The sequence below is a fragment of the Oryx dammah genome, unplaced genomic scaffold (assembly GCF_014754425.2).
Source record: "Oryx dammah isolate SB20612 unplaced genomic scaffold, SCBI_Odam_1.1 HiC_scaffold_3, whole genome shotgun sequence".
Taxonomy (NCBI): Eukaryota; Metazoa; Chordata; class Mammalia; order Artiodactyla; family Bovidae; genus Oryx; species Oryx dammah.
In genome coordinates, this window is record NW_024070187.1 from 61023666 (window position 1) to 61050952 (window position 27287).

Sequence of the window (27287 nt, forward strand, 5' to 3'; positions counted from 1 at the left end):
AATTGATTTAAATACTTAATGGGAACTCAGAATATTTCTTGATTAAATACTATATATTCTCAAACTTAGAATATATGGGAATATTCCCCAAAATATCTCTTTATTACTACTAAAGTTAATTACTGTTAGTAGACTCTGATGTGTTCTTATAGGTTATTAATGTAAATATATGTCCGCTAACATTGTTCCTTGTTCTGCACCTGGTCCTTACCTTATCCCACAGTGATGATGGGCACAGAGGTAATGACTAATATTTGTTGAGTACTTACTTTGTGCCAGACATTGTAACAAGTGTAATACATTTAGTCTTTGCAACTCTAACAGTAGGTACTATTTTTATTTTTAAGATGCAGAACCTGAGACATTGAGAAGTTAAGTCGTTTACCCATGGTCACCCACCTGGTAAATTAAAAGCTGGGGTTTCAGCCCAGATAGTCTGACTTCAGAACCCTCATGCTTAATTTCTATTCTCTATTTTATTCCCGGTCTTATATGATAAGCACATTAGTTGCTAATTTAAAGAGTTGGTGACAATTTCTTGGTCATCTCTAAAAATCCCTTATGTAAAAGTGAGCACATCCATAATAACCTGCCTCAAAAGGTCATGTGTTTCTGAGGAAGTGTCTCTAACACCCTTGGTTGGCTGCCCAGGAGCTATACCCAACAGCCCTTCCCAAAAGCTTTCTCCCTTTCCAGTGCCCTCAGTAGAGCTGGCAAAGCAGGAACTTGCTTTCACAACCTCTGGGTAGCAAGGAGTAGCTATGTGACTCAGTTCTACCCTGAGAGAATGTGGGAAAATTTTCTGAGAGACTTCCTGGCAATGTTTCTTTCCTGATGACATGACGAAGGCCAGCCAGGGAACTTCTCTTTCATTTCTCCTTTCCGATGCCTTGCCTCACACGGGACATGGCCACAGGGAAATATGATATTCAGAGCTGAGGTAGACCTTTTGCAGTCAGTCAGGGGTGACTAAGAGAATTTCAGAGATTTTGACATAACCCCTGATGCTGTGGAGTTACCTAACTTGGGACCAGCCATCTCCAGACTTCTTAAGCAAAACAATAAGCCCTGGTGAGTCAGATTTTTCTATTACTTGCGGCCAAACACAGCCTGACTAACACAGAACTCAATACTGTGGTTCAAGAGAAGACATCCAGAGTGTATAGTAATATCAATGCCCTGCCCTTTAAAAAAAATTAGTTTTTATTGGAGTATAGTTGCTTAAAAATGTGTTGTGTTAGTTTCTACTGTACAACTAAGTGGATCAGCCATACATATAAATGTTGTTGTTTAGTCACTAAGCAGTGTCTGACTCTTTTGCAACCTCACGTGCCTGGCTTCTCTCTCCATGGGATTTTCCAGGCAAGAATACTGGAATCAGTTGTCATTATAGCTCTTTCCTTTTGAACTTCCCTTCCATTCAGGTCACCACAGTGCTTTAAGTAGAGTTCCCTGCCCTATACAGTATGTTCTCATTTGTTATATATTTTACCCATAGTATAAATAGTGTATATGTATCAATCCCAATCTCCCAATTCATTCCACCCACCCACTTCTCCCCCACCCCCAGCTACTGCTCTGTGGTTCTTTTTCTTTTTTTTTTTTAAGGATTTTATTTATTTATTTTTATTGCTGGTTGCCCTGGGTCTTTGTTGCTTTGCTCAGGATTTCTCTAACTGCGCTGAGTTTCATTGCGGTGTGCGGGCTTCTTATTGTGGTGGCTTCTCTTGTTGCATAAAGGCTTTAGGGGCGCAGTCTTCTGTAGTTGTAGCACGTGGGTTCAGTAGTTGCAGCTCATGGGCCCAGTTGCTCCTTGGAATGTGGAATCTTCCTGGACCAGGAATCAAATCTGTGTCCCTTGCACTGGCAGGTAGATTCTTATCCACTGTGACACCAGGGAAGCCTGTGCCCTGCATTTCAAGAGGGATATGAACAAATTTGTCATACAAGAGAGCACCCTATATGGAAGGGGTTTTGAGACCTTGTTATAGAAATGGGGAGGAATTATCCTGGAAATGATCCGGGGGTTGGGGGGTGATGAATATAAGTGTCACGTGCCTCTGGTAAAGCTCTGAGAGCTCTGAGAGCTCTCTGGTAAATTGAAAACATGTCTGCAGATTCTTCCCATCCCTGTGTACATCACTTTACAAGGTGATGTTTCTTCTTAGTAGAAGTAAAAGTAAAAAGTGGTAATGTTTTTTCTCATCCCTTGAATGTCTGCTAGGCTGTGTGACTGATTTCCCAGGGCTGCCATAACAATCTACCACAAACTAGGTCACTTAAAACAAGAGAGACCTTTTATCTCATAGCTTTGGAGGCTAATGTCTGAAATCAAGTTATTGGTGGGACCGTATTCTCTCTGAAGGCTCCATGTGAGAATCTATTCCATGCCTTTCTCTTAGCTTCTGATACTAATGGCAATCCTTGATCTCCTGCAGTCATCACAGTATTCTCCCTGTGTGTTTCTGTATCTCTTCTTATAAAGTGCAAGTCCTATTGGTTACAGGCCCTCTGTACTTCAGTATGACCTCACTTTAACTTAACTAATTACATCTTCAGTAACCCTTGTTATAACCCTATAATAAGTTCACATTATAACATTCTGGGAAGGATGTGAACTTAGGAAGAAGGTTGGGGTGACACCATCCAGCCCTTTTGTTGGTGATGTTTAGCCCGCTAAGTCATGCGTGACTCATTTGCAACCCTGTGAGTTGTAGCCTGCCAGGCTCTTCTGTCCATGGATTTCCTAGTCAGGAATACTGGAGTGGATTGCCATTTCCTTCTCCAGGGGATCTTCCCAACCTAGTGACCGAACCTGCATCTCCTTCACTGGCAGGAAGATTCTTTACTGCTGTGCCACCAGGGAAGACCCATATACCCATGTAATTTGCTTTGGCCAAAAGAATGTTAGCAAATATGGTTCATCAGGGGCTGAAAAAGTAATGCTGTTTGGTCCATGAGATAATCATGTGAAGAAACCCAGAAAGTCTACTGAAGGATGAAATGATGAAATACCATGTGGAGCAAAGACAAACTGTCCCAGCTGAGGTCACCTCTAGAACCACCAGCCTGACAACTGCTTGACATGTGAATCAGACCACTCTAGACCACCTCGCTGCACCTGAGCCAGCCAGTGGAAGGATTACTCAGATGAGAGAAAGTAAGTGTTTTTGTTAAGGATGATGGAGATGATTGATTACCTAGCAAAAACTAACTAATATGAGTTCTAATGTGATATGGAGATTTACCATGATTGTGGACATCTAGAGAGCAGAACAGTCTTGAGATTCTTGCCAACTTTGAAATGCTGTGGCCTTAAGATTGATTTTCTGACCAGCACCTGAAAATTACAGAAAGGCAGATGTCTCTGAATGAAACTAAGGACTTTCTAATAATTGGATCTGTCAAACAGTGTAGCTGACTGCCCCCTGAGGGAGACGTTACAAAAGTAGATGTTGTTTGGAAGACTATATTAAAATCTCAAATATCCATTGTAAATCTAAGACTTTAAGGAAAAATCATTTGAAAAGAGTTTTAGAAATGAGAAAAAAATCATTGATGATTTAGTATTCTTTTAATGCCTTGTTCATGCCAGAAATTGTGGAAAGGCCAAAAATTACTCAGAACACTCTGTAAAATTCCCGGTGTCTACTGGCATCATTGCACATATTCTTTCTAAATTGAATCTTGGGCCAAGAGTTGGAAGTGAGTCTTTGACTTTGGGTTTCTATACTGCCTTCTCCATTTCATTTTCTCTCTTGCAGTTTCCATGGCTAGAAACACTTTGGTTTCCTGCCAACTGGTGAATCAGTTTATGACTAACCTGGCATTGGGCCAGGACTGAGAGTGGTGGACTACAGCCAGAAATAGAACCACAAGGCAACCCTCTAGAATGATGTCATGTATTTCTTGACATAACACCAAAAAGAGGATAATGAAAGTAGCCAGAGAAAAATGAACAAGCTGATGTAATAAGATGCTTGGGATGGCTTCTATGAAACATAGGTGTGGGGGATGGATCTTGGGATGTGGTACATTGAATATAGTTATGCCAAATAAAACATAAGAGGATTTAATTAAAAATGTACTAGTTCTGTTTATCAGGCAATATTAGATCCTGATCGACTTTAGCTATGAAGAAGGCGTGGCAATGCACTCTAATATTCTTGCCTAGAGAATCCCATGGACCGAGGAGGCTGGCAGGGTACAGTCCATAGGGTTGCACAGTCTTCAAGACTGAAATGACTAAGCAACAGATTTTCTTTGCTCTCTTAGGCAAGTAAAAAGACTTCTTTAAGCTTCTTTCTTTGAGGAACTGGTCTTAAATTATCTCTAAACTTTTGTGTAAAAGTAAAATTCTATTACTGCCTAGAGGCAAATGTTCTCAGGTATTAAAATGAGGGCTCAAAAATTCTTTAATTCATTTATATTTCATTTAGAATATTGAAATGATAATTCATTGAATGCTTCTTGAATGCCTGGTACTGAGAAAGGAAATTTGTATTTCCTTTATCATTTGTATTTATCATAATGACCCTATATTATACGGCTTAGAAATGTCCAAAATTAGTAAATAGATTTCTGGGCTTCAGTATTCTGATCTTTAAAATAGATGTTTATCCTAATTACAACTTGTCAGCTTTGTATATATTAACAATTATTTATTGGCAAAGAATATACAAAAACAACACCCTAACATTTTATAGTCTGTAATTTAAATTTATTTTGGCATAAACAATGTTATCTGAGTGTGAACACAGGTAAATGCTACTCTGTATCTTAGGGATGGCATCTGAAATACCCTGAGAAGAATCAACAACAGGAAAAAGAATCAACAACCAACTAGAGTAGTTACCCAGTATTTTAGTCAGTTTTGGCTATTAATAACAAAATGAAGAGACTGGGTGGATTAAACAACATATGTTCATTTCTTACAGCTCTGGAGGTTGGAAAGTTCAAGATCAAGGTGCCAGCAGATTTGCTGTCTGCTGAGTGCCCTCTTCCTGGTGGCAGGGGCTTGCTTTCTTGATGTATCCTCAGGTAGAAGAGAGAAAGAGGCTCTGGTCCCTTGTTCTGTTTAAAGTGTTAGTCACTCAGTTGTGACCTCATGACTGTAGCCTGCCAGGCTTCTCTGCTCATGGAATTCTCCCGGTAAAAATACTGGATCTCCAGGGGATCTTCCTGACCCAGGGATTGAACCTGGGTCTCCTTCATAGCAGCTGGATTCTTTACCGTCTGAGCCACCAGGGAAGCCCTTCTTCCTCTGGTTTGTATGTGCACTAATCCCATCATGGAGACTCTATCTTTATGACCTCATCTAAACCTAGTCACCCCCCAAAGGTCCAGTCTCTAAATACCATCCACTGGGGATTAGGGCTTCAACACATAATTTGTCAGGATATGATCATTTAGTCCATAGCACTTAGCATTTTAAATACCATTCTCAAAATCTCGGAATGATAGAGTCATTATGGAAAACAGTGGTAGCAATTCTTCAAAATTAAAAATAGAACTACCATATGATCCAGTAATCCCATTTCTGGGTATATATCCAAAAGAAATGAAAACAGAAATTTATATTTCCATGTTCATGGCAGCATTATTCACACGAGTCAAGATATGGAAACAACCTATGTCCTTTGACAGATGAATGGATAAAGAAAACGTAACTCTCTCTCCCTCTCTCTATGTATATATATGTAGACAATGGAATATTATTAAACCTATAAGAAGAAGGAAATCCTGGTATTTGTGACAATATAGATAAACCTGCAGGTCATTATGCTAAAAGAAATGAGCTAGTTAGGAAAGAAAAATACTATATAGTATCATTTATATGTGGAATCTAAAACAAAAAATAAAGAGAAAAACCCATCCCATAGAAACATTGAGTAGCATGGTGGTGGCCAGGGCCTAGGTGGAAGAAGAAATGAGGCCATATAGGTCAAATGAAGCCATATAGGTATAAGTAAGTTCTGAGGAGATAATGTATGATGTGACTGTTGTTAACAGCATTGAATTATATACTTGAAGTTTCCTGAGATTATATCTTAAGTGCGCACGCGCGCACACACCCACACACACACACATGCACAAAAGTTAACTATTTGAAGTGATGGATGTATTAAATAACTTTATTGTGATAATCTTTTCACATGTATACCAAATCATCATGTAGTATGCTTTTCATATATACAATATTATTTCTCAGTTATTCCTTAATAAATCTGGGCAATGTTTATGCTAGAGAATTTGTCCATGGCTTAAAGATGACAGAGATAATGTTTCCTTAATGAATGAGTGTCATTCAACATATACGGCGGGCTATACGTTTGCACAGGCCTCATGACTCCTGCACTAACTGAGCTGTGTGATACACTTCCTTCCCTAGTGGAGGTTAGATTCTGCCCCCTCACCCATCCAGCATCCCTTGATTCACAGAAGAGTCTGTCTCTTCACCTAACTTTAAGGCTGATCAATTCTGCTGTCAGAATATATCTGGGGCAGACTGAAGTTTTCATGCAAGGTATGAGGCAGTTTGGCTGGGGACAGAGTGTGGTAGTCTCCTTGGAGCTACAAAAACTCTCTTGGCGCCTGTTTGTTAACTGTTCAGACATTCAGGAGGGTTGGGCTAAATCTTGCTTTCATAGTCACATGCCACTTTGTAATGAAGTTGTAGTACACTGACTACCAAAGTCTTCTGATACGTACTAGAGAAGCTGACCATTGCTGTCCATCAGAATTGACTGAAGGCAGTCAGCGGACTGACGAACCATAAAGATGCACAGGATGACATCAGAAGAAGGAATCGAGGGATTCCTACCAATTTCATTCTTGCCACTTTCCTTCCGCTGAGCCTACCAGTGCTTCTCATTTATCTCTGAGTAATAGGGAAGATCCCCTGGAGGAGGGCATGGAAACCCACTCCAGTATTCTTTCCTAGGGAATCCCCATGGACAGAGGAGCCTGGCGGGCTGCAGTCCATGGGGTCACAAAGAGTCAGACATGCCTGAGCGACTAAGCATGCAATCGAATCTTCGGCATCATGGCATACCCAGTGATCTTTGTCTTGCTGTCTAATTTGTCCATGTGGGGATTTATATATCAGGCTGTACCACAGAAATGGGAAACATTTTGTATTCAAGGTGAAGAGAGGGAATCTACTTTAGAAGAATGAGAGAAGCCAAACAGAGCAAAGCCATGAGTTTGCTCTATTGTTCTCAGTTGTGGCAGATGTCATATTTCTTAATATTTTCAAATCAGCGTTAATTGGTTTAGTCCCCATCCAACAGGATTTGTGGGGATGATTTTCCATCATTTTAAGGAATCCTCTCTATTTTAAGAAGCCTAGGAATTTTGAAGACTACTTCTGGTCTTAATTCTTCAAGGTCACTACTGATATTTTCTATGGCTCTTTGAAGGTCAGGGGATTCATTATCCACAGTCCCAAAATCTCTTCTTGCTCTATTCCAGTCTCAGTCATTGGGCCTTTTGCTCAGTGTCAAAGGTACCTATGCACATCCAACTCTGAGAGGCCTTGCCACACTGTGGGACTTTGGTGAGACATGGGGAGAGGGCCCAGGCCTCTGTGTTCACTCTTTCAGGAACCAATCCTCCTAGATGGGACCCTCTCTTTGTATTATGTTAATACATAAGAGTCAGAACAATAGCTGGCCTTGTCACAGGAGGAGGGCAGGTTGGAACTTGAAGAATTGGTATTTAGATAAAAAAGAAAATAAATAAACATGCAGGCAGAGAGGAGAGAATACAGCTGGGCAAAAGTCAGGAGAGTTGTCTCAACAAATTAGGAGGAAAAGATAAGGACCTAAGCCAAGCTCTGGAATTTGGGACGCTTTCTGTAGTCAGCAAAGAGTTACTGGTACCTTCTAAGAATACAGGACATTTTATTTAGTTTGGTTTGATTTGCTTTCATTGTAGGAAAACTTGTCTCTTCTCATGGATGGGAACACAAGTAACACCAAATATCAAATAAATTGAAAGCCACGTTAGTTTGCTTTTGGAAGGCATTGCATGTGTTGCTGGATCCTGTCTTGAGAGAGTATTTCCTATGGTGTATCCTGTAAGGGACTTGAAAATAAGAAGAGAAAAAGAGTTTCCTTCCTGCTCCATCCTGCTACCTTTTCTGCAAGACCCATCTGGTACAGAAATTCTACAGGATTAGACATCTCTTGCAGCAGAGAAAAATGATCAAGACTTTTGCTTTGAAAGTTTAGGCTATCCTACATCTGGATATTTTCACAATATAAAATTTCATCTTTTAGTCCTAACCATTCCAACTTGTGATTCTGTGCTCATGTGCAGTGAGATAAATGCATATCTGTGCCCTTTCTGTAGTCTGTTTTCTGTGCATTAGTGATTCTGTAGAAGATAAGTGTGTGGGAATTGATGAGGAGTGAGTGAGGAGGAGGGGATGACAGAGGATGAGATGGCTGGATGGCATCACCAACTCAACGGACATGAGTTTGAGTAAACTCTGGGAGCTGGCAATGGACAGGGAGGCCTGGCGTGCTGTAGTCCATGGGGTCTCTGAGAGTTGGACACGACTGAGTGACTGAACTGAACTGAACTGAGTGGGTGAAATTGTTTTCAAGCCATTGGTGCCACTCTCTTCCTAGCAAACCTGGTTCTATTATAGTCACTGTTACAGTGAGCTATTTTTAATATTGGAAATGGGTCTATTCCTCACCTCTCTTCGGTGAAGATAAATTGCAAATCATTGTCACACATTCCTCCAAGCCCATTCAAATGCTCTCTTGGTAGAATCTTTCTAACCCTGTCTCTGTCCTCTCCCTGTTTCCTCCCTTTAGTAATTGCAGGCTCATTTCCCTCTATTCTCTCAGGAACTTTGGTTCTTTTTATGGAATTTATAATTTGTGATACTTGATTATGATTTTTCCAAATTTTATAGCTTCTCACATAAGCATCTGTTAAGTGATTGGACCAGAAGACCATGGTGAGCTCTATCTTAGGGTGGCTGAGGGCTCTGAGGTTTCAGACATGGTTACAAATGTATTTTAGATTCTTGTTACTTTTGGTTGCCTCTAATGTCGAGAATGTCAAGAATAATTTCAGGTTAAACAGCAATAATACAACCATGAGATTGATCCTTATCTTTCTTGATCAGAAGAGGATAGAGGAAAAGTCCCTAACAGGTGTCTGGTAGAAGTCTGTGTGTGCTATTGATAATTGAGAAAAAGTAAGAGAATGGCTCAGTAAGCTGAGTGTGTCCTAGGAGGCTGGATGGTTCTCTTTTGTTCAGCAAAGTGCTTTCTGAAGCCTCTGGGACGAGATCAGCCTGATCAGAGAGCATCTTCCTGGGGGTGGAGGGAGGTGGGTCTACCCTGGAGAGAGCAGTGTTTCCCTTCCCTAGGAAGTTTGTTGAGTAGAATGTATGCCCAGCTGCTTCACTGCCCACTCCATGCCAACTAAGAAATATGCTTGTTTAAAGTTCAAATCAATATGTAACATCACAACAAAACAGTTTAACTTTTCAATTACAAACATAATAAATAATAGCTAGCGCTTGGTATGTGCCAAGTATTATTCTAAACAGTTTATAGATATTGATGTATTTGATCTGTATAAGACTCCAAGAAGCAGGCACTGATATTATTACCGTTTTGTCCAAGAGGCAAATGAGATACAGAAAGGTCAAATGACTTGATCAAGGTCACAGAGTTAAATGCCCAAAGTAGGATTTGTGCCCAGATATCTATTCCAGAGTCTGGGCACCACTCAGCAGTTATTTTCCCTGGTGCATAATGCTGGGAAGAGACAGACTACAGGGATGGTCTGCATTTTTCCTCTACCTACAAGCTGTGTCCAATCTGAGATTCCCTGATTTATGTGGTTATATCCTCTACTAGTTTGCAAAACTAATTAAGGGGCACATCAAAACCTTCCTGGGCCTCTAATTCATAAGGAAATACTAAGCTCACTGGAATGAGTGGGAAATAAATGTGCATCATCTTACAGCTTCATGAATAATTCCTTACACAACAGAAAAAGGCCTATTGTCCATGCTTCCTACCTCTGACTACATGGGGCCAACAAATGAACATTTTAAAGAAGATTCTCCTGACTGTTTAATACCCCCATGTAATATATTTGGGATACATGTGTCCATTGGGGTGTGCTGCCCACTCTGAAAACAGCCTGTGACAGTTCCCTGAAGTTGATACTCATAGTCATCTAAAGTTCTGGAATTGGATGGTGCTATTTGATGAGAATGGGTATGAGCATGATAAGTGGCTTCAGAATTGTCTGACTCTTTGTGACCCTATGGACTGCACCCCACCAAGCTCCTCTGCCCATGGGATTCTCCAGGTAAAAATACTGGAGTGAGCTGCCATATCCTTCTCCAGGGGACCCTGCTGACCCAGGGATTGAATCCATGTCTCTATGTCTCCTGCACTGGCAAGTGGGTTTTTACCACTAGGTGCTTCATTTTATTTATGTACAGTGTTATTTATTGTTTTGTCCATGCTAGGTCTTCGTTGCTGCCTGGGCTTTCCTCGGGTTGCAGAGAGAAGGGCTACTCTCCAGTTGTGTTCCACTGGCTTCTCAGTGCAGTGGCTTCTTTTGTTGCTTTAGTGGGTGAGGGCTCAGTAGTTGAAGCTCCTGGGCTCGAGAGCACAAGCTCAGCAGTTGTGGTGCACAGGCTGACTCGCTCCGAGGCATATGGGATCTTCTCAGACCAGGGATCAAACCCGTGTCTCCTGAATCGGCAAGTGGATTCTTTACCAATGAGCCACCAGGGAAGCCTGGTGATTTCTTATCTGAAGTTTGAACCTGTAAGTATGCCTCCCAAGACTTTATCTAGTTTGAAAATTGCAAAAGAAAACTAAGAGATCAAGAACTATAAAATGTAGGACTTCTTCTACAAAAAAGTAGAGACTCTTTTATCAACCTGATAGCCAGAAAAAAAAACCTTTCAAATATTTGCTGAACAATGCAGCTGTAACTAGAGTCTTATAACTTATCTTGGTCCTTAATGAGTATGGATTATTAACATTATTTAATTATGAATACTACAGTAAACTGTGAAGAGGAAAAATTTCCCAAATAAAAGCAAATGTTAATCATAGTTTTAATGCATGATTTTGGAATAAACAAAGTATGTAATTTTATTAATAAGATATCAGTTTCTTTCCGCTGCCACTAAGCAAGTATTGAATAAACATTTAAAATGTTATTTGTCTCTGCAGGGCATATGTATCAGATTGTCCCTAATGACATGTGAACTCCTTTATCCCTGATTGTGTCTTTACATTGTTGGTGTTATTCAATAAGTTTTCTTGAATGCATGTATAAATGGATTATTGAAATGAACTAAACCTCTACCACTTTGATATGTAAGGCTTTCTCTTTTTTTTCCCTGCCATTTGTATATCTTGGCTGACTGACTTTGCATACCATCTGAGCAAATAAATTATCTTAATTCCTGGTATACATTGATTAGTTTATCCCCAAAATTCATATACTGAAGTCTTAACCTCTCATACCATGGAATGTGACCTTATTGAGAATAGGGCTGTAGTGGGTGTAATTAGTTAAGTTGAGGTCATATTGGAGTAGGGAGGGCCCTGAATCAGTATGACTGGTGTCCTTAAAAAAGGGTAAATTTGGACACAGCCGTGTATACAAAGAGAATGTCATGTGAAGATGAAGGCAGAGATGAAGGTGATCTTTCTACAAGCAATGAGTGCCACAGATCACTAGGAGACCACCAGAAGCCAGGGGAGAGGCATGGGACAATTTCTTCTTCACAACCAACAGAAAGACATAACCCTGCTGACACCTTGATGTTGGGCATTGGAGTCTCCAGAACTATGAGACAACACATTTTTGTTGTTTCAGCCACCGAGTTTATGGCCTTTTGTTTCTGAAACTCCAGGAAATTAATATGATTCCCATCCTTTAATGAAAGGAGACTAGATTTATGTGGCTGAGATGGCATGACTCTGGGATTTTTCTCTTCATTTTGTCTGGGACATCACCTAATGACAGAATTACTTTTAAGCTGCTCTGGGTTTTAAGAACTGAAGCCAAAGCTGGTTGTATACTTAGGAGAACTGTGTGTTATTGAGGATTTTGAAGGTTGAGTGTTTAAAGATACATTTTTATTTTCCATGTAAAAGGTTGGTCCCAAAATTTCTAGTATTATTATATATATTTATAGGAAGTGCATATAAAGGCTGAATGCTTTGAAGTTGCTAGTAATTCTATTATGATTATTTAATCTGCTAAAAATAAAAATACAGACTGGCAATTTGCTTTCATTTTTCTTCCTGGAAATCTGTGGTGTGCTTAGTTGCTCAGTCACGTTTGACTCTTTGTGACCCCATGGACTGTAGCCTGCCAGGCTCTTCTGTCCTTGGGATTCTCCAGGCAAGAATACTGGAGTGGGTTGCCATGCCCTCCTCCAGGGAATCTTCCCAACCCAGGGATCACATTTTTTGGTAGCATGAATGTTTTTATGGACTCTAAAGTTTGATAAAGCAAATGATGTGCAGCTGAAATGTGTCTGTGTCATGCATGGTCAAGCGTTTGGGATCCGGAAGAACAAGCAGTACACCGCAAACCAGTTTTTTAAAATACCCTGAGAACACTTTGTTTTTGAGGGTTATGACTGGTGACCATAAATCTCACAAGAGTTCCCGAGATTGTGTTCATAATTGAAAAGACAAAGCTCACCTTTCCAGTTACATTTTGAAAAAAACAAATAGAAGGAAGTATAAATTAAAAGGATTTGGTATCCTTGAAACTGTTTAGTCTGCAATGGAGATAAACACTCCTCTCATTGATGCATATTTGAAACCTCAAAGTTTCGTATTGAAAAATAATGTTTTCATATTTTGTGATTTTTGACTCCTGTGCACTTGTTAGAACTTTTGATGGGTGAAGTGTTAATTCACTCCACAGGGAGTATGGCATGTTCAAGATTTCCTAAAAACAGATTTTTACTGTATACTTTATTTATTTATTTATTTTTTGCTGGTTATCTGTTTTATTTTATTATTTTTAAATTTTTATTTATTTATTTATTATTTTACTTTACATTTACTGTATACTTTATATACTATTCTTCTAGTTTCCTTATTTTAATTCATGGTCTGGGTGTGTTTACTAGGAGGCTCATGTCTATCCCCACCCAGTTCTATCTGCAGCCTCCATTCTCTGTACATTCTCGTTATTTGAGGAGACTCACACATTATATCATTTCATCCATGTATATTTTGCTTGTCTCTTTAAAGATAACGAATTGCTTACAAAACATAACCACAATACCATTATTGCACTTAAAAATGGAAAATTCCTTAATAGCAACAAATATCCAGTGTTCAGATTTCCCTGCTTGTCTCCAGAATGATTTTGTCATCTTGGTCCGTTGAACTGATTTCCAAACAATGTTCACACAGTCACTTGGTTCTCATAACAAAAAAATTATTTAGTTATTTTTTGGCCCCATTGGGTCTTAGTTGTGGCTTGTGGGTTCTTAGTTGTGGTATGTAGGCTTTTCTCTACTTGGGACATGCCGGTTCAGTGTTGCAGCTCACGGGCTTAGTTGCCCCGTGGCACGTGGGATCTTAGTTCCCTTGATCAGGGACTGAGCCTGCATCCCTTACACTGGAAGACAGCTTCTTAACCACTAGACCACCAGGGAAATCCCATAAGTTTCTTTTCCATAAATTCCCCTAGTCTCTTTTTTTCCTCAGCAAATTGTTGAAAAAGCAAGGCAATTTCCCTTGTAGAGTTTCTTGAGTTTTGGATTTTGATGATTACTTCCGTGTGGTGTCATTTAACATGTACTTTTGCTGCCTGAAAACTGGCAGTTCAATCTAGAGACTTGGTTTGGTGGTTTGATCTGATTTAGATCTTTTTTTTCAGGAATCCATGAATAATGTCTGTTTATCTCTCATTGAGTGTGTGTGTGTGATCTTAGTCATTGAAGATCATGACCTATATTCATTTTAAACTAACATTTCTTCATGATTTAACAGCTGGAATATTAAACTTTATACCAAGTGTCATATTGCTAGAACTACATAAGACTCCTTGATAGACCTTAGGTGTTTTGAGTATTTATATCGTCTCCATTGATCCTTAATCCTGAGAAGCGTTTCTGGTGAAGGATCACTACCCTCATTTTACAGAGATATTAAATCACTTGTCTAAAGTTCCACAGCAGAGCTAGACTATTTGGGACCTGGTTTCCTATTCCTAGTCTATGCTCTTTCAAAACTGTCTCACACATGAAGCACAGAGATCATAACCCTCCATTTGGAAAGGAAAGAATAATTCTATGGTTATAAAATGCTCAGAGTGTGCAGAGTGTGCTCAACTTTGCTCATCATTCAGCACACAGGAAGACTGAATGTGTATTTTGAGAAAGCCTAGTGAGTAGGTAGTCCCTAACTACTTTCCTTTCTGCTGCTCGCTTGTTAGGGAATAATATCCTTTTCTTTTATGAGCTTGGATAACATGAGAGAATTGGATCTGGTTCTCATATGCACAGGTAATAAAACTATGGCTCTGCTTTAAAGTGCATTAATAAGAATGTTAGGTTGATCTCTCATTATAGTTTTGATTTATATTTCTCTGATGATGAGTGATATTGAATATCTTTTCATATACCTCTTGGCCATTTGTGTGTCTTTGGAGAATTTTCTATTAAGGTACTTTGCCCGTTTTTAAATCAGATTACTTGGGTTTTTTGGTATTGTTTTCTTTTTGCTATTGAGTTATAGGAAGGAGTTTCAAAATATATTTTGGACGTTAATCTTTTAGTGGGTTCTTTACCACTGAGCCACCAGGGAAGCCCAGGTGATTCTTCAGTTCAGTTCAGTTCAGTTGCTCAGTCGTGTCTGACTCTTTGCAACCCCATGAATCGCAGCTCGCCAGGCCTCCCTGTCCATCACCAACTTCCGGAGTTCACTCAGGCTCACGTCCACAGAGTCAGTGATGCCATCCAGCCATCTCATCCTCTGTCATCCCCTTCTCCTCCTGCCCCCAATCCCTCCCAGCATCAGAGTCTTTTCCAATGAGTCAGTTCTTCGCATGAGGTGGCCAAAGTACTGGAGTTTCAGCTTTAGCATCATTCCTTCCAAAGAAATCCCAGGGCTGATCTCCTTCAGAATGGACTGGTTGGATCTCCTTGCAGTCCAAGGGACTCTCAAGAGTCTTCTCCAATACCACAGTTCAAAAGCATCAATTATTCCGTGCTCAGCCTTCTTCACAGTCCAACTCTCACATCCATATATGACCACAGGAAAAACCATAGCCTTGACTAGACGGACCTTAGTCGACAAAGTAATATCTCTGCTTTTAAATATACTATCTAGGTTGGTCATAATTTTTTTTCCAAGGAGTAAGCGTCTTTTAATTTCATGGCTGCAGTCACTATCTGCAGTGATTTTGGAGCCCCCAAAAATAAAGTCTGACACTCTTTCTACTGTTTCCCCATCTATTTCCCATGAAGTGATGGGACCAGATGCCATGATCTTCATTTTCTGAATGTTGAGCTTTAAGCCAACTTTTTCACTCTCCTCTTTCACTTTCATCAAGAGGCTTTTTAGTTCCTCTTCACTTTCTGCCATAAGGGTAGTGTCATTTGCATATCTTAGTTTGATGTAATTCCATTTGCCTATTTTTGTTGTCTATCATTTTGTTGTCGGATCCAAGAAATTGTTGCCAAGATCAATATCAAGAGGCCTATTCCCTATGTTTTCTCTTAGCCGTGTTGTGGATTCAGGTCTTACATTTAAGTTTTTAATCCATTTGGGGTGATGTTTTGCATACAGTGTAAGAAAAGGGTCCACTTTTATTCTTTTGCATGAGGACATCCAGTTTCCTCAGCACTATTTATTGAAGAGACTGTTGTTTTCCCATTGAGTATTCTTGACACTTTTTTTTAAAGATAAATTTGCTTCTATGTGTGGGCTCCCTGGGCTTCCCAGGTGGCACTAGTGGTAAAGAACCCAACTGCCAATGCAGGAGACATAAGAGACCTGGGTCTGATTCCTGGGTTGGGAGGATCCCCTGGAGGAGGGCACTGCAGCCCACTCCAGTATTCTTGCCTGGAGAGTCCCATGGACAGAGGAGCCTGGCGGGCTTCAATCCATGGGGTCACAGAGTTGGACAAGACTGAAGTGACTTAGCACGCATACATGTGGGCTGTCTATTTTGTTCCTTTGGTCTATGTTTGTTTTTTTCTCAATACCATACTAATGATACTATGACTATTGTAGCTTTGTGAAAAATTGTTTATGGTATGTGTAAAATTTTTCTAAGAGTCTAGATCTTATGTCAGGATCATATAAATAGATAGATGGATAAGATGGGAGAAAACTTACGGAGGCGATGGATATATTTATGACATTGATCATGGTGATAGTTTCATGGATATATATACATATTTCCAAACTCATATAATTATATACATATAATATGTACCGCTTTTTGTATGTCATATTATTTCAATAAAGTGATTTAGATAAAAAATATTGAGCCAGCATGTGTACTGCAAATACTTATAGCACAAACTATGTTTAGTGATGAGAGATAAAGGAGGGAGGGCATGAAGGAAATTCTAGTATATATTTTTCTCCTATATTTCTTTGAGGATAGTATTCTTCTTTGGTATTCTGAACCCAGGGCTCAAATAGTTCTAATTCACACTTATATATTTTTGGTTCTTTGTCTTTCGTTAGTAATTCTTGGGGGTCTCATTATTTAGGCTTCTGAAAGACAATGTGTGTAATTATGCTTGTTAATTTTGTAGAGCTGGAGTAATAAATACTCTATCAAACTGTAAGCAATTCATTTAAAGAAAAAAAAAATGATTCCTAACAATTCCTCTTTAATTGTGTAGGAGTCATTCACTAAGTTAAATTGTCTGAAAGAAAGCTTGGTAGACATTAAATTGCTTTTCTTCTCAGAACTCTTCTGAGGAATTTTTCATTTTTATTGCTCCTTATGGGTATGTTGAATCTCTAAAGTAATTTGAATATAGTAGTACTGACAGAATACAAACAGAAGAGTTGAAGGAAAAGGTGTCTTTAAGTAACAAATGTTACGTGTAGCTTGATTTCATTAAATACATTTTCAATCCCATTTTCTCTCTCTTCTTTTCTTTGGACCCCTACCATGTGGATGTTGCTATGCTTAATGTTAGCCTCAGAATCCCTTAAGCTCTTATCATTAAAAAAAATTTTTTTTTTTTTTGTGGTTCTGATTGGGAAGTTTCCATTATTCTATCTTCCAGGTCTTTTATGTATCATAAAGACCTTTCTTCTGTATCACCTAGTATACTGTTTATTTATTTATTTATTTTTGTAGTGTGCTTTTCATTTCATTTTTATATTCTTCAGTTTGGTTCCTTTTTATATTTTCTAGTTTCTAGTTAAAAATTCTCACTGTGTTCATCTATCCTTGTGCCAATTCAGTTAACACTCTTATTACTAATGATTTGCATTCTTTATCTGGTAAATTGCTTACTTCCTTTTTGTTACTTTGTCCTCCTCGCCCACCAACCCCCAGGGGTTTTCTCTTGCTCTTTCAGCTGAGGCATATTCCTCTGTCTTCTCTTTTTGCTTAACTTCCTCTGTCTCAATGAAATTCACTGTAGCAGTTACCTGTGGAGGTCTTAAAGGGGTATCCTTCTGTGGGAGCATCCTTATACAGTGTGTCTGTGCCCAGTGGCTTTGGTGGAAGAGTTGGATTTGATATGAACACAAGTCACACCTTTTGTCAGGATGTGCTGCTAGCTCTCACCTTGGTCGGAGACAGGGCTGAAGGAGGAGTGGCTAGAGTCAGATCCCACTAGTCAGTGACTGTCCCTGCTCTATAGGGGCAGGAGCAGGTCCCGTGTTGCTGTAGCAGAAGCCATGAGGCTTGGCCTCTCCTCCCATAATCAGCACCCTTGCTGCAGCAGGGAGGAGTATTAGAGCAAGAGGGGCTGGCTGGGTGTTTGGTGAAGGTCAGGGCATGGACCATGTTGCTTTGGCTATGTTCAGAGGTCCAGACTGCCTCTGAGGTGCTGCCCCTGCAATCCTTAGTAATGGCTGCCCCTTTCCTGCTCAGATGCCACTTAGGATCAATTTATGAGGGGAGCATGTTAGAGAAAATAATAAAGCGAGGAAGTATAGTCAGCATTTATAGAGATGCTTTAGTTCAGTTCAGTTCAGTTCAGTCGCTCAGTCGTGTCCGACTCTTTGCGAGCCCATGAATCGCAGCCCACCAGGCCTCCCTGTCCATTATTAACTCCCGGAGTTCAGTGAGACTCACGCCCATCGAGTCAGTGATGCCATCCAGCCATCTCATGCTTTGTCGTCCCCTTCTCCTCCTGCCCCCAATCCCTCCCAGCATCAGAGTCTTTTCCAATGAGTCAACTCATCGCATGAGGTGGCCAAAGTACTGGAGTTTCAGTTTTAGCATCGTTCCTTCCGAAGATATCCCAGGGTTGATCTTCAGAATGGAATGGTTGGATCTCCTTGCAGTCCAAGGGACTCTCAAGAGTCTTCTCCAGCACCACAGTTCAAAAGCGTCAATTCTTCGGTGTTCAGCTTTCTTCACAGTCCAACTTTCACATCCGTACATGACCACAGGAAAAACCATAGCTTTGGCTAGACGGACCTTAGTTGACAAAGTAATGTCTCTGCTTTTGAATATACTATCTAGGTTGGTCATAACTTTTTTTCCAAGGAGTAAGCGTCTTTTAATTTCATGGCTGCAATCACCATCAGCAGTGATTTTGGAGCCCCCCAAAATAAAGTCTGACACTGTTTCCGCTGTTTCCCCATCTATTTCCCATGAAGTGATGGGACTGGATTCTGAATGTTGAGCTTTAAGCCAACTTTTTCACTCTCCTCTTTCATTTTCATCAAGAGGCTTTTTAGCTCCTCTTCACTTTCTGCCATAAGGGTGGTGTCATCTGCATACCTGAGGTTATTGGTATTTCTCCCGGCAATCTTGATTCCAGCTTGTGTTTCTTCCAGTCCAGCGTTTCTCATGATGTACTTTGCATATAAGTTAAATAAGCAGGGTGACAATATACAGCCTTGACACACTCCTTTTCCTATTTGGAACCAGTCTGTTGTTCCATGTCCAGTTCTAACTGTTCCTTCCTGACCTGCATACAGATTTCTCAAGAGGCAGGTCAGGTGGTCTGGTATTCCCATCTCTTTCAGAATTTTCACAGTTTATTGTGATCCACACAGTCAAAGGCTTTGGTGTAGTCAATAAAGCAGAAATAGATGTTTTTCTGGAACTCTCTTGCTTTTTCCATGATCTAGCAGATGTTGGCAATTTGATCTCTGGTTCCTGTGCCTTTTCTAAAACCAGCCTGAACATCAAGAAGTTCATGGTTCACATATTGTTGAAGCCTGGCTTGGAGAATTTTGATCATTACTTTACTAGCATGTGAGATGAGTGCAATTGTGCGGTAGTTTGAACATTCTTTGGCATTGCCTTTCTTTGGGATTGGAATGAAAACTGACCTTTTCCAGTCCTGTGGCCGCTGCTGAGTTTTCCAAATTTGTTGGCATATTGAGGTCAGCACTTTCACAGCATCATCTTTCAGGATTTGAAACAGCTCCACTGGAATTCCATCACCTCTGCTAGCTTTGTTCTTAGTGATGCTTTCTAAGGCCCACTTGACTTCACATTCCAGGATGTCTGGCTCTAGATGAGTGATCACACCATCGTGATTATCCAGGTCATGAAGATCTTTTTTGTACAGTTCTTCTGTGTATTCTTGTCACCTTTTCTTAATATCTTCTGCTTCTGTTAGGTCCATACCATTTCTGTCCTTTATCGAGCCCATCTTTGCATGAAATGTTCCCTTGGTATCTCTAATTTTCTTGCAGAGATCTCTAGTCTTTCCCATTCTGTTGTTTTCCTCTATTTCTTTGTATTGATTGCTGAAGAAGGCTTTCTTATCTCTTCTTGCTATTCTTTGGAACTCTGCATTCAGATGCTTATATCTTTCCTTTTCTCCTTTGCTTTTCGCTTCTCTTCTTGTCACAGCTATTTGTAAGGCCTCCCCAGACAGCCATTTTGCTTTTCTGCATTTCTTTTCCATGGGGATAGTCTTGATCCCTGTCTCCTGTATAATGTCATGAACCTCATTCCGTAGTTCATCAGGCACTCTATCTATCAGATCTAGGCCCTTAAATCTATTTCTCACTTCCACTGTATAATCATAAGGGATTTGATTTAGGTCATACCTGAATGGTCTAGCAGTTTTCCCTAGTTTCTTCAATTTGAGTCTGAATTTGGTAATAAGGAGTTCATGATCTGAGCCACAGTCAGCTCCCAGTCTTGTTTGGCTGACTGTATAGAGCTTCTCCATCTTTGGCTGCAAAGAATATAATCAGTCTGATTTCGGTGTTGACCATCTGGTGATGTCCATGTGTAGAGTCTTCTCTTGTGTTGTTGGAAGAGGGTGTTTGCTATGACGAGTGCATTTTCTTGGCAGAGTTCTATTAGTCTTTGCCCTGCTTCATTCCACATTCCAAGGCCAAATTTGCCTGTTACTCCAGGTGTTTCTTGACTTCCTACTTTTGCATTCCAGTCCCCTAGAATGAAAAGGACATCTTTTTGGGGTGTTAGTTCTACAGGGTCTTGTAGGTCTTCATAGAACCGTTCAATTTCAGCTTCTTCAGCATTACTGGTAGGGGCATAGACTTGGATTACGGTGATAATGAATGGTTTGCCTTGGAAACGAACAGAGATCATTCTGTCGTTTTTGAGATTGCACCCAAGTACTGCATTTCGGACTCTTTTGTTGACCATGATGGCTACTCCATTTCTTCTGAGGGATTCCTGCCCACAGTAGTAGATATAATGGTCATCTGAGTTAAATTCACCCATTCCAGTCCATTTTAGTTTGCTGATTCCTAGAATGTCGACGTTCACTCTTGCCATCTCTTCTTTGACCACTTCCAATTTGCCTTGATTCATGGACCTGACATTCTAGGTTCCTATGCAATATTGGTCTTTACAGCACTGACAGAGCCTCAAAATATACAAAGTAACAATGGCATATACAAAGTAATAATGGTAGAGAAAAATAGATATGTCAACATGTGGTGCAAGAGATTTTAACATGCTCCCTTCATAAACTGACAAATAGACACTAGAGACACAGAAGAACTGAGTAATGTAGTAGAAAAACTTGAACTATTTTATATACATAGGTGTATGTATGTATGTATGTGTGTGTGTGTTTGCGTGTTTGTGTCTATATGTGTCTGTGTGATTACAGTGGGCACCTGGATAATCCAGGATGATAACCCCACATCAAGATTTTTAAGTTAATCACATCTGCAAAGTCCCTCTGGTCATGTGTGCTTGACTGAATTTTGTCTTCCCGAAGATATACACGTACACAGACACACATATGCGCAAAATACAACTCAACCATGGATGCAACTGGGAATACAAATGGTCACACAGATTATTTACAAAATATTCTCTCACATTGAAAATTTACTGGGCCATAAAGGAAGCCTCAACAATTCCATGCAATCAGTATCATGTGGACTACATTTGCTAACCATAATTGATTAATGCTAGGAATTTTAATGAAGAAAAGAAGTATAGTCTACATAATCTTAAATGTCAGGTTTTACATTAGTAAACAATCCTTGGGCTAAAAAGGAGATCATGAAGGAGTTATGAAGTTTTATGACTCAAACAGCAATAAAGCCTCATGCCATATTTGTTAAGACATAGCTAACACAATCCTTTGGTTTCAAATAAATTTACCAGGATACAGAGAATTTGAAAATAAATAAGCTCAACTTTCAATTTAAGAAGTTGGAAATGTAATAGAGGAGATCCAAAGAAACAAACTGAAACAAAGGAGGAATTAATGACAATAAAAGAAGAATTAATATAATAAAGAATTAAAGCAGTAAAAGTATCAACAAAACTAAGACTGAGCAAGGAAAAAACAAAATGAAAACAGAAACATGCATTGAAAAAGAAAAATAACTACAGATATAACATATTTTAAATAAAAATCAATAGTATAAACTATATAAGTATTTACTTGGTAACTAATAAGAAGTCATTAACTATTTGGAAAAATATAAAGGGCCCAAATTAAGAGAATTGAATAGGTCAGTAAGCACTAGAGACATTAACATGGTGGGAAAATACCTCCCTCCTCCCAAAACTTTGTAGCCCCCAGTTTATTTCAAGGGGATTTCTACTGAAATTTCAAGGAAAACTAATCTTTCAAATTTATTCCAGTAAAAAAGTACTATCAACTCATTTGATGAGATTAGTGAAGTATTGACTCCAAAATCATGTAAAGGCAATAAAAGAAAATTATAAGCCAATTTTTCTTGTTAAGTCATGCTTCAATATTATGAATTAAATATTAGCCAATCTAACATTTGGTTATTAAACAATAATTCATTATTCAGATCAAGTTTATCCCAGTAATCCCAGGTCTCAACATAAGAAAGTATAACTAGAGAATTTACCATATTAACAGACAAAAAAGAAAAAAAGTATGACTTTAAGTAGATGCAGAAAAAGCATTTGATAAATATAAACATGTGATGGTTAGATAAATTGAATAATATGGATAGAAATATGTTAAAAGCTAGAGGGGCTTTATTAATGTAATACGTTCTGGGACATAGGACAAGCTTAGAGTTTTGTTAATGGCTTGGTTCAGTTCAGTTCAGTTCAGTTCAGTCGCTCAGTTGTGTCTGACTCCTTGGTACCATCACTTAATTCATTGAACTTTTATTGAAGTTGCTCTTCCATTCCCAGAAGGCCATTAAGGAAGGCAACAAGAATTTTGCTGAAGCATAAAATGACTGGGCAGAAAATAGTCAAAGCAGAGGATGAATTTTAGCTGCAGCTTTTCAAACAGCCTAGGGCAGAGTAGGATGAGAACTAGGAAAATCAATCCAAAAATGTTTATAAGTTAAGAAATAGACCATTATTTGCCTTGACAAGTTTACTCATTCATTTCCTAAACAGTAAATCCCTATAACTTTTGTTCTTATAAAAATAGAGAACTTCTGGAAAAAAGATAGTAGTATTTCAGTAGGAAAAATATCCCACTTCTCAGCCACAGTCACAATTAACACTTTGATCTATGGCCAAGAGGTCAAAATCCATAAAGAGAAAAAAAAAAATCCGTAACCATAATGGACAAACAATCTGTTTTGTTAACCAAGGACTTAACAATGACTTAATATGGCTTTGAGTTGTCTGAGTTCAGCAGGTATTTAAAGATGAATTTTTCTCTCATGAGCTTTTCAGAGACCCCTATCATATATTTAAGAATTTCTCACTGGTAGTTCTCTTGGGGTAAGTGATGCTCTCTCCTCTGACTCTCTCCTTAGTTGCTAGGAATATAGCAGGCCATATATGTAACTCCCATGGCACTCCCCAGTGGGTTTTGTTGAATAGGATATAATATAAACCTTCGCAGGGTCTCTCTTTTGTGCATGACCCATATCTGATGCACTGGACTCCTTGATGTACCCTTTGACCTGATAAGCTCTGGAGTGAAGTTAGACCTCACAGTCCTTGGGTTCAGTCATCGACAACCAACCACCTTGCCTTTAGCTCTGTATCTGTCAGGTGGGAGTGAGTTCCAGGCTACTGGGCTTCCCATACTGTGTCCATACTAAGCTCTTTCAGTAGTACCAGTGAAGCTCCTATAACTAGCTTTAAGGTGAAAAGAGGCACACCAAATCTCCCCATTAGGCAGTGTATTAACAGAGCTCTTGCCTGCAAAATCATCTTTAAAATTTTTCTTCCTATTGAAAGAATCAAGCTTTTTTTTTTTTTGGTTAATTGAAGGATATTTACTCCACACTATTGAGCCAGCCCCCGCCATACATCAATATGAATCAGCCACAGGTACATATATGTCCCCTCCCTCTTGAACTTCCTCCGCATCTCCAATCCCATTGTACACCTAGCATCTAATCACCTTTTCCAATATGAACTGTTCCTCAGGGCAGTCAAATAGTTCATGAGGGTAAGTTTCTCTCTATCTAATCACCTTTTCCAATATGAACTATTCCTCAGGGCAGTCAAATAGTTCAAGAGGGTAAGTTTCTCTCTATAAAATTTTCATAGCCGATAAACAAAGAATAGGGTGCAAAAATCACCATTTTGTGACCCTCAATGATATGTTTAATCTAGGAAATTGTCCTCTATAGCTGTTACCACCACAAAAAAGAGAAACTACTAGACATTATATATTGTACCTATTGATAGAAGTATATACCACCACCTCTAAAATATTCTTGCCAAGATTTTTACCTTGAAATAGATCAAGCCTCTAGATTTAACTAACAATTTATGAGCCTGGCTTACAGGAAATACAGGGGACAGAATAACATGTTAAAAGACACCATGGGGAAGCAGTCATTAAAATCCAGAATGTAGAAGACTTTATTGGACAAATAATCCTGTTTGTTTAATAAGCAATTTCAAAGAGGGAAAGGTGGGCATGGAAAAATCTTAAGGAATTTAAGAAACACAGTCAAGTGCAATGTGTGATTCTTATTTGAGTCCTGATTCAAACTAAACATTTAAAAATGTACAAGACAGTCATGGATATTTGAATACTGACTGCTTATTTGATGTTTATTGAAAGGAATTATGGTTCAATATTTTTGATGTGATAATGAATGACACCATGGCTGTGTTTGAAAAAAAAAAGGCCCTTGTATTTAAAGGTATACTATGAAGTGCTTACAGATAAATTGATACTGATGCTTGAGGTTCACTTCAAAATAATGATGAGAAACTTGAACCCAAGTAGTTTCTTCCGGAGTCTAATGATGAAGTTATCCTGTAAATAAAGAAATGTGGAACAATAAGGGAACAGTAAACCACCCAGTTTTGTTGGTCTCTAGGGCCATGTAGGAAAAGTCAAAGATAAGCTTAGAAAGGTAGGTTAGGGTCAAAGTTTGACAGGCCTTGGAAAATAGACAAAGAACTTTAAAAGAAACATTATTTCAATAGGTAGGGCATCATCATGTTCTGTACCAAAACTCTGTGATAAGATTTAGTGCTAATTTAAGTGCTAGTCACCACGGTTTGTCAAGATACTGGAAGCTCCCTTTGATGGAAGATGAGATTTGTAAACATTAGATCTTTGGAAGTTGAACAATGGATTTTGATGACATATTCTTTTCTTACTGGTGATAGGAGCACTTTTTAAAATAATTTACATTTGGTCACCTAAGTTATAAGTTTCTAGTCTTGAAGCCCCAGGAGAATCAGAGTTAAAAGGTAATACACTTGCTCTGTGTTCTCTAGAGAAGAATTGAGCCCACCAAGTTTCCTAGTGTTATGATTGCCAATTAAGATTGCAATTCTCTGTGGTGTTCTTAATTTTTTCCCCTCAATTCATGATATTATACATAATTTCCAAAAATATTTCCCTCTACAGTACAATGCTGATTTGTAATTTTGTTTTGCAATATATTTTTTACAATTGGACTTTTCTGGAAAACCACCTGAATGATAATTACTTAGAAGCAGAATAAATTTTATGGCAGAGTGAAAATTATTTAAAAAGTTATTTCTTCTTCTTGTCGGTGGCCTCCGTTTCAGTTTTCTTGGCCCATACAAAACTAGTAACGTGAAAGCTAGGCACTCTGTGATGCATGCTTCTTGTCTTTAGAGTAATGAAGATTTTGGAAAGACATCATCAAGGCAGAAACAGAAAGCTTATTGCCTCTTTTGAATTAATAACATTTTATTATCTTTACTAGAAACTCTGCTTTCCTAGGGCTTCCCAGCTGGCACAGAGGTAAACAATCCACCTGCAATGCAATGCAATGCAGGAGATGCAGACTGAGTTGGGGGGATCCCCTAGAGTAGGAAATGACAACCCACTCCGTATTCTTGCCTGGAGAATCCCATGGCCAGGGGATCCTGGTGGGCTACAGTCCATGGGATCTCAAAGAGTCAGATACAACTGAGCAACTCAGCATGCACGCAGGCATGCTTGTTTCCTAACTCAAGTTATATGAGACACAAAATGGAGTTTGTGTTATCTACAGATTTAAATTTAACCATTTGGTTTCAAGTTTCAGATTTGATGGAAATGATCAAGTTTTACAAGGCATGTTTAGCATAGCACAGTTTCATAAGATTCATAAGTGTCCTACCTGGAGTTTCTATAAGCAGACTATGACATAGGAAGTCTTCTTCCAGTGTTTTTTCAGGAAAGCACTTTCAGGCAAAGGAAACGAGGAAAATAGAATAGGACAGGAAAAAAAATCCCTGAGCCAGAATATGGATCTTATTCCATAGGAAGCTGTAGAGGACAAATTGCACAGCCAGGTCATATCTCATGATGGGAGTCAATCAGGGCAGTGGTCATACCTAGGAAGAGGTGGGCAGTCATAGCCTCCCAGGTGAGGCTGCTCCTGTTCCTGTGAGGGCAAATCTCTAGAAATGGGAGTAGCTGTGAGATATCAACCACTGCTCACAGTAGCTGGGGAAAAGGGGGATGCCTCTGTTCACATGAAGTGGGTGGGTTCCGACAACAATCTTCACAGTTCACCCTTTGAACTCAGATACACATGCATTCAGGCACAGCCTTTTGAGAATTCTGATTGGAAATCTTACAAGAAACTTACCTGGATAAATAAAATTCAGCTGCCACTGAGGCTGTGCGTGATATACACTACCTCCTTCCTTTACTACCAATTCTGAGTTCTTCTCCCCATTGCTAAGCACTTCTGCCAATCAGTGTGGTTTGCCTGGTGGATGGAAGACCCATCTTATTCTGAATGGTGTGAGCCTCTTAGTCACTCTATATTGGGTCATGGTTGCTGTAATTTCCTTTTTATAGTAAGGACTGGGAATGAAAGTCACATGGTGTACCAGAGATGGTCAGTTGTCACTGTCAGTATAGTAATCCTTTTGTTTACTTGCCTATTTACTGGCATAAGGATCCCAAAGTGAACAGTTAGCAGCATTAGCTCTAAGATAGTAAGATTCTTGCTTTGTCCTTAGTGGAAGGATTCCACAGAGTTCCAAATTGTGGGGCAGCATACATGTTTTCCCAAGTGGGTTTCTGGATGTGATCGTGAGTGTGACTGCTTCTGCCTCCATCCCATGTTGGCCAGTCCCATTTATTCATTATGGACATAGAACAACATAATGGCTACAGTGACAGTGAAGTTGCTTAGTTGTATCTGACTCTCTGCAACCCCATGGACTGTAGCCTACCAGGCTCCTCCGTCCATGGGATTTTCCAGGCA

At 39.3% G+C, this 27287-nt stretch overlaps 1 long non-coding RNA gene across 2 annotated transcripts; it reads right to left on the bottom strand.

Moving 5' to 3' along the window:
* Positions 1 to 1873: 1873 nt before the first annotated feature.
* On the bottom strand, positions 1874 to 26823 carry LOC120862073. Of its 2 annotated transcripts, none has more exons than XR_005720690.1 (3): positions 26661 to 26823; positions 24764 to 24859; positions 1874 to 1910 (listed from the first exon to the last, which is right to left on the bottom strand). It is a non-coding gene; the product is annotated as an uncharacterized LOC120862073 (long non-coding RNA). The 2 variants fall into 2 exon arrangements; XR_005720689.1 differs by lacking the exon at positions 1874 to 1910 and adding an exon at positions 3254 to 3340.
* Between the last annotated feature and the right edge of the window lie 464 nt (positions 26824 to 27287).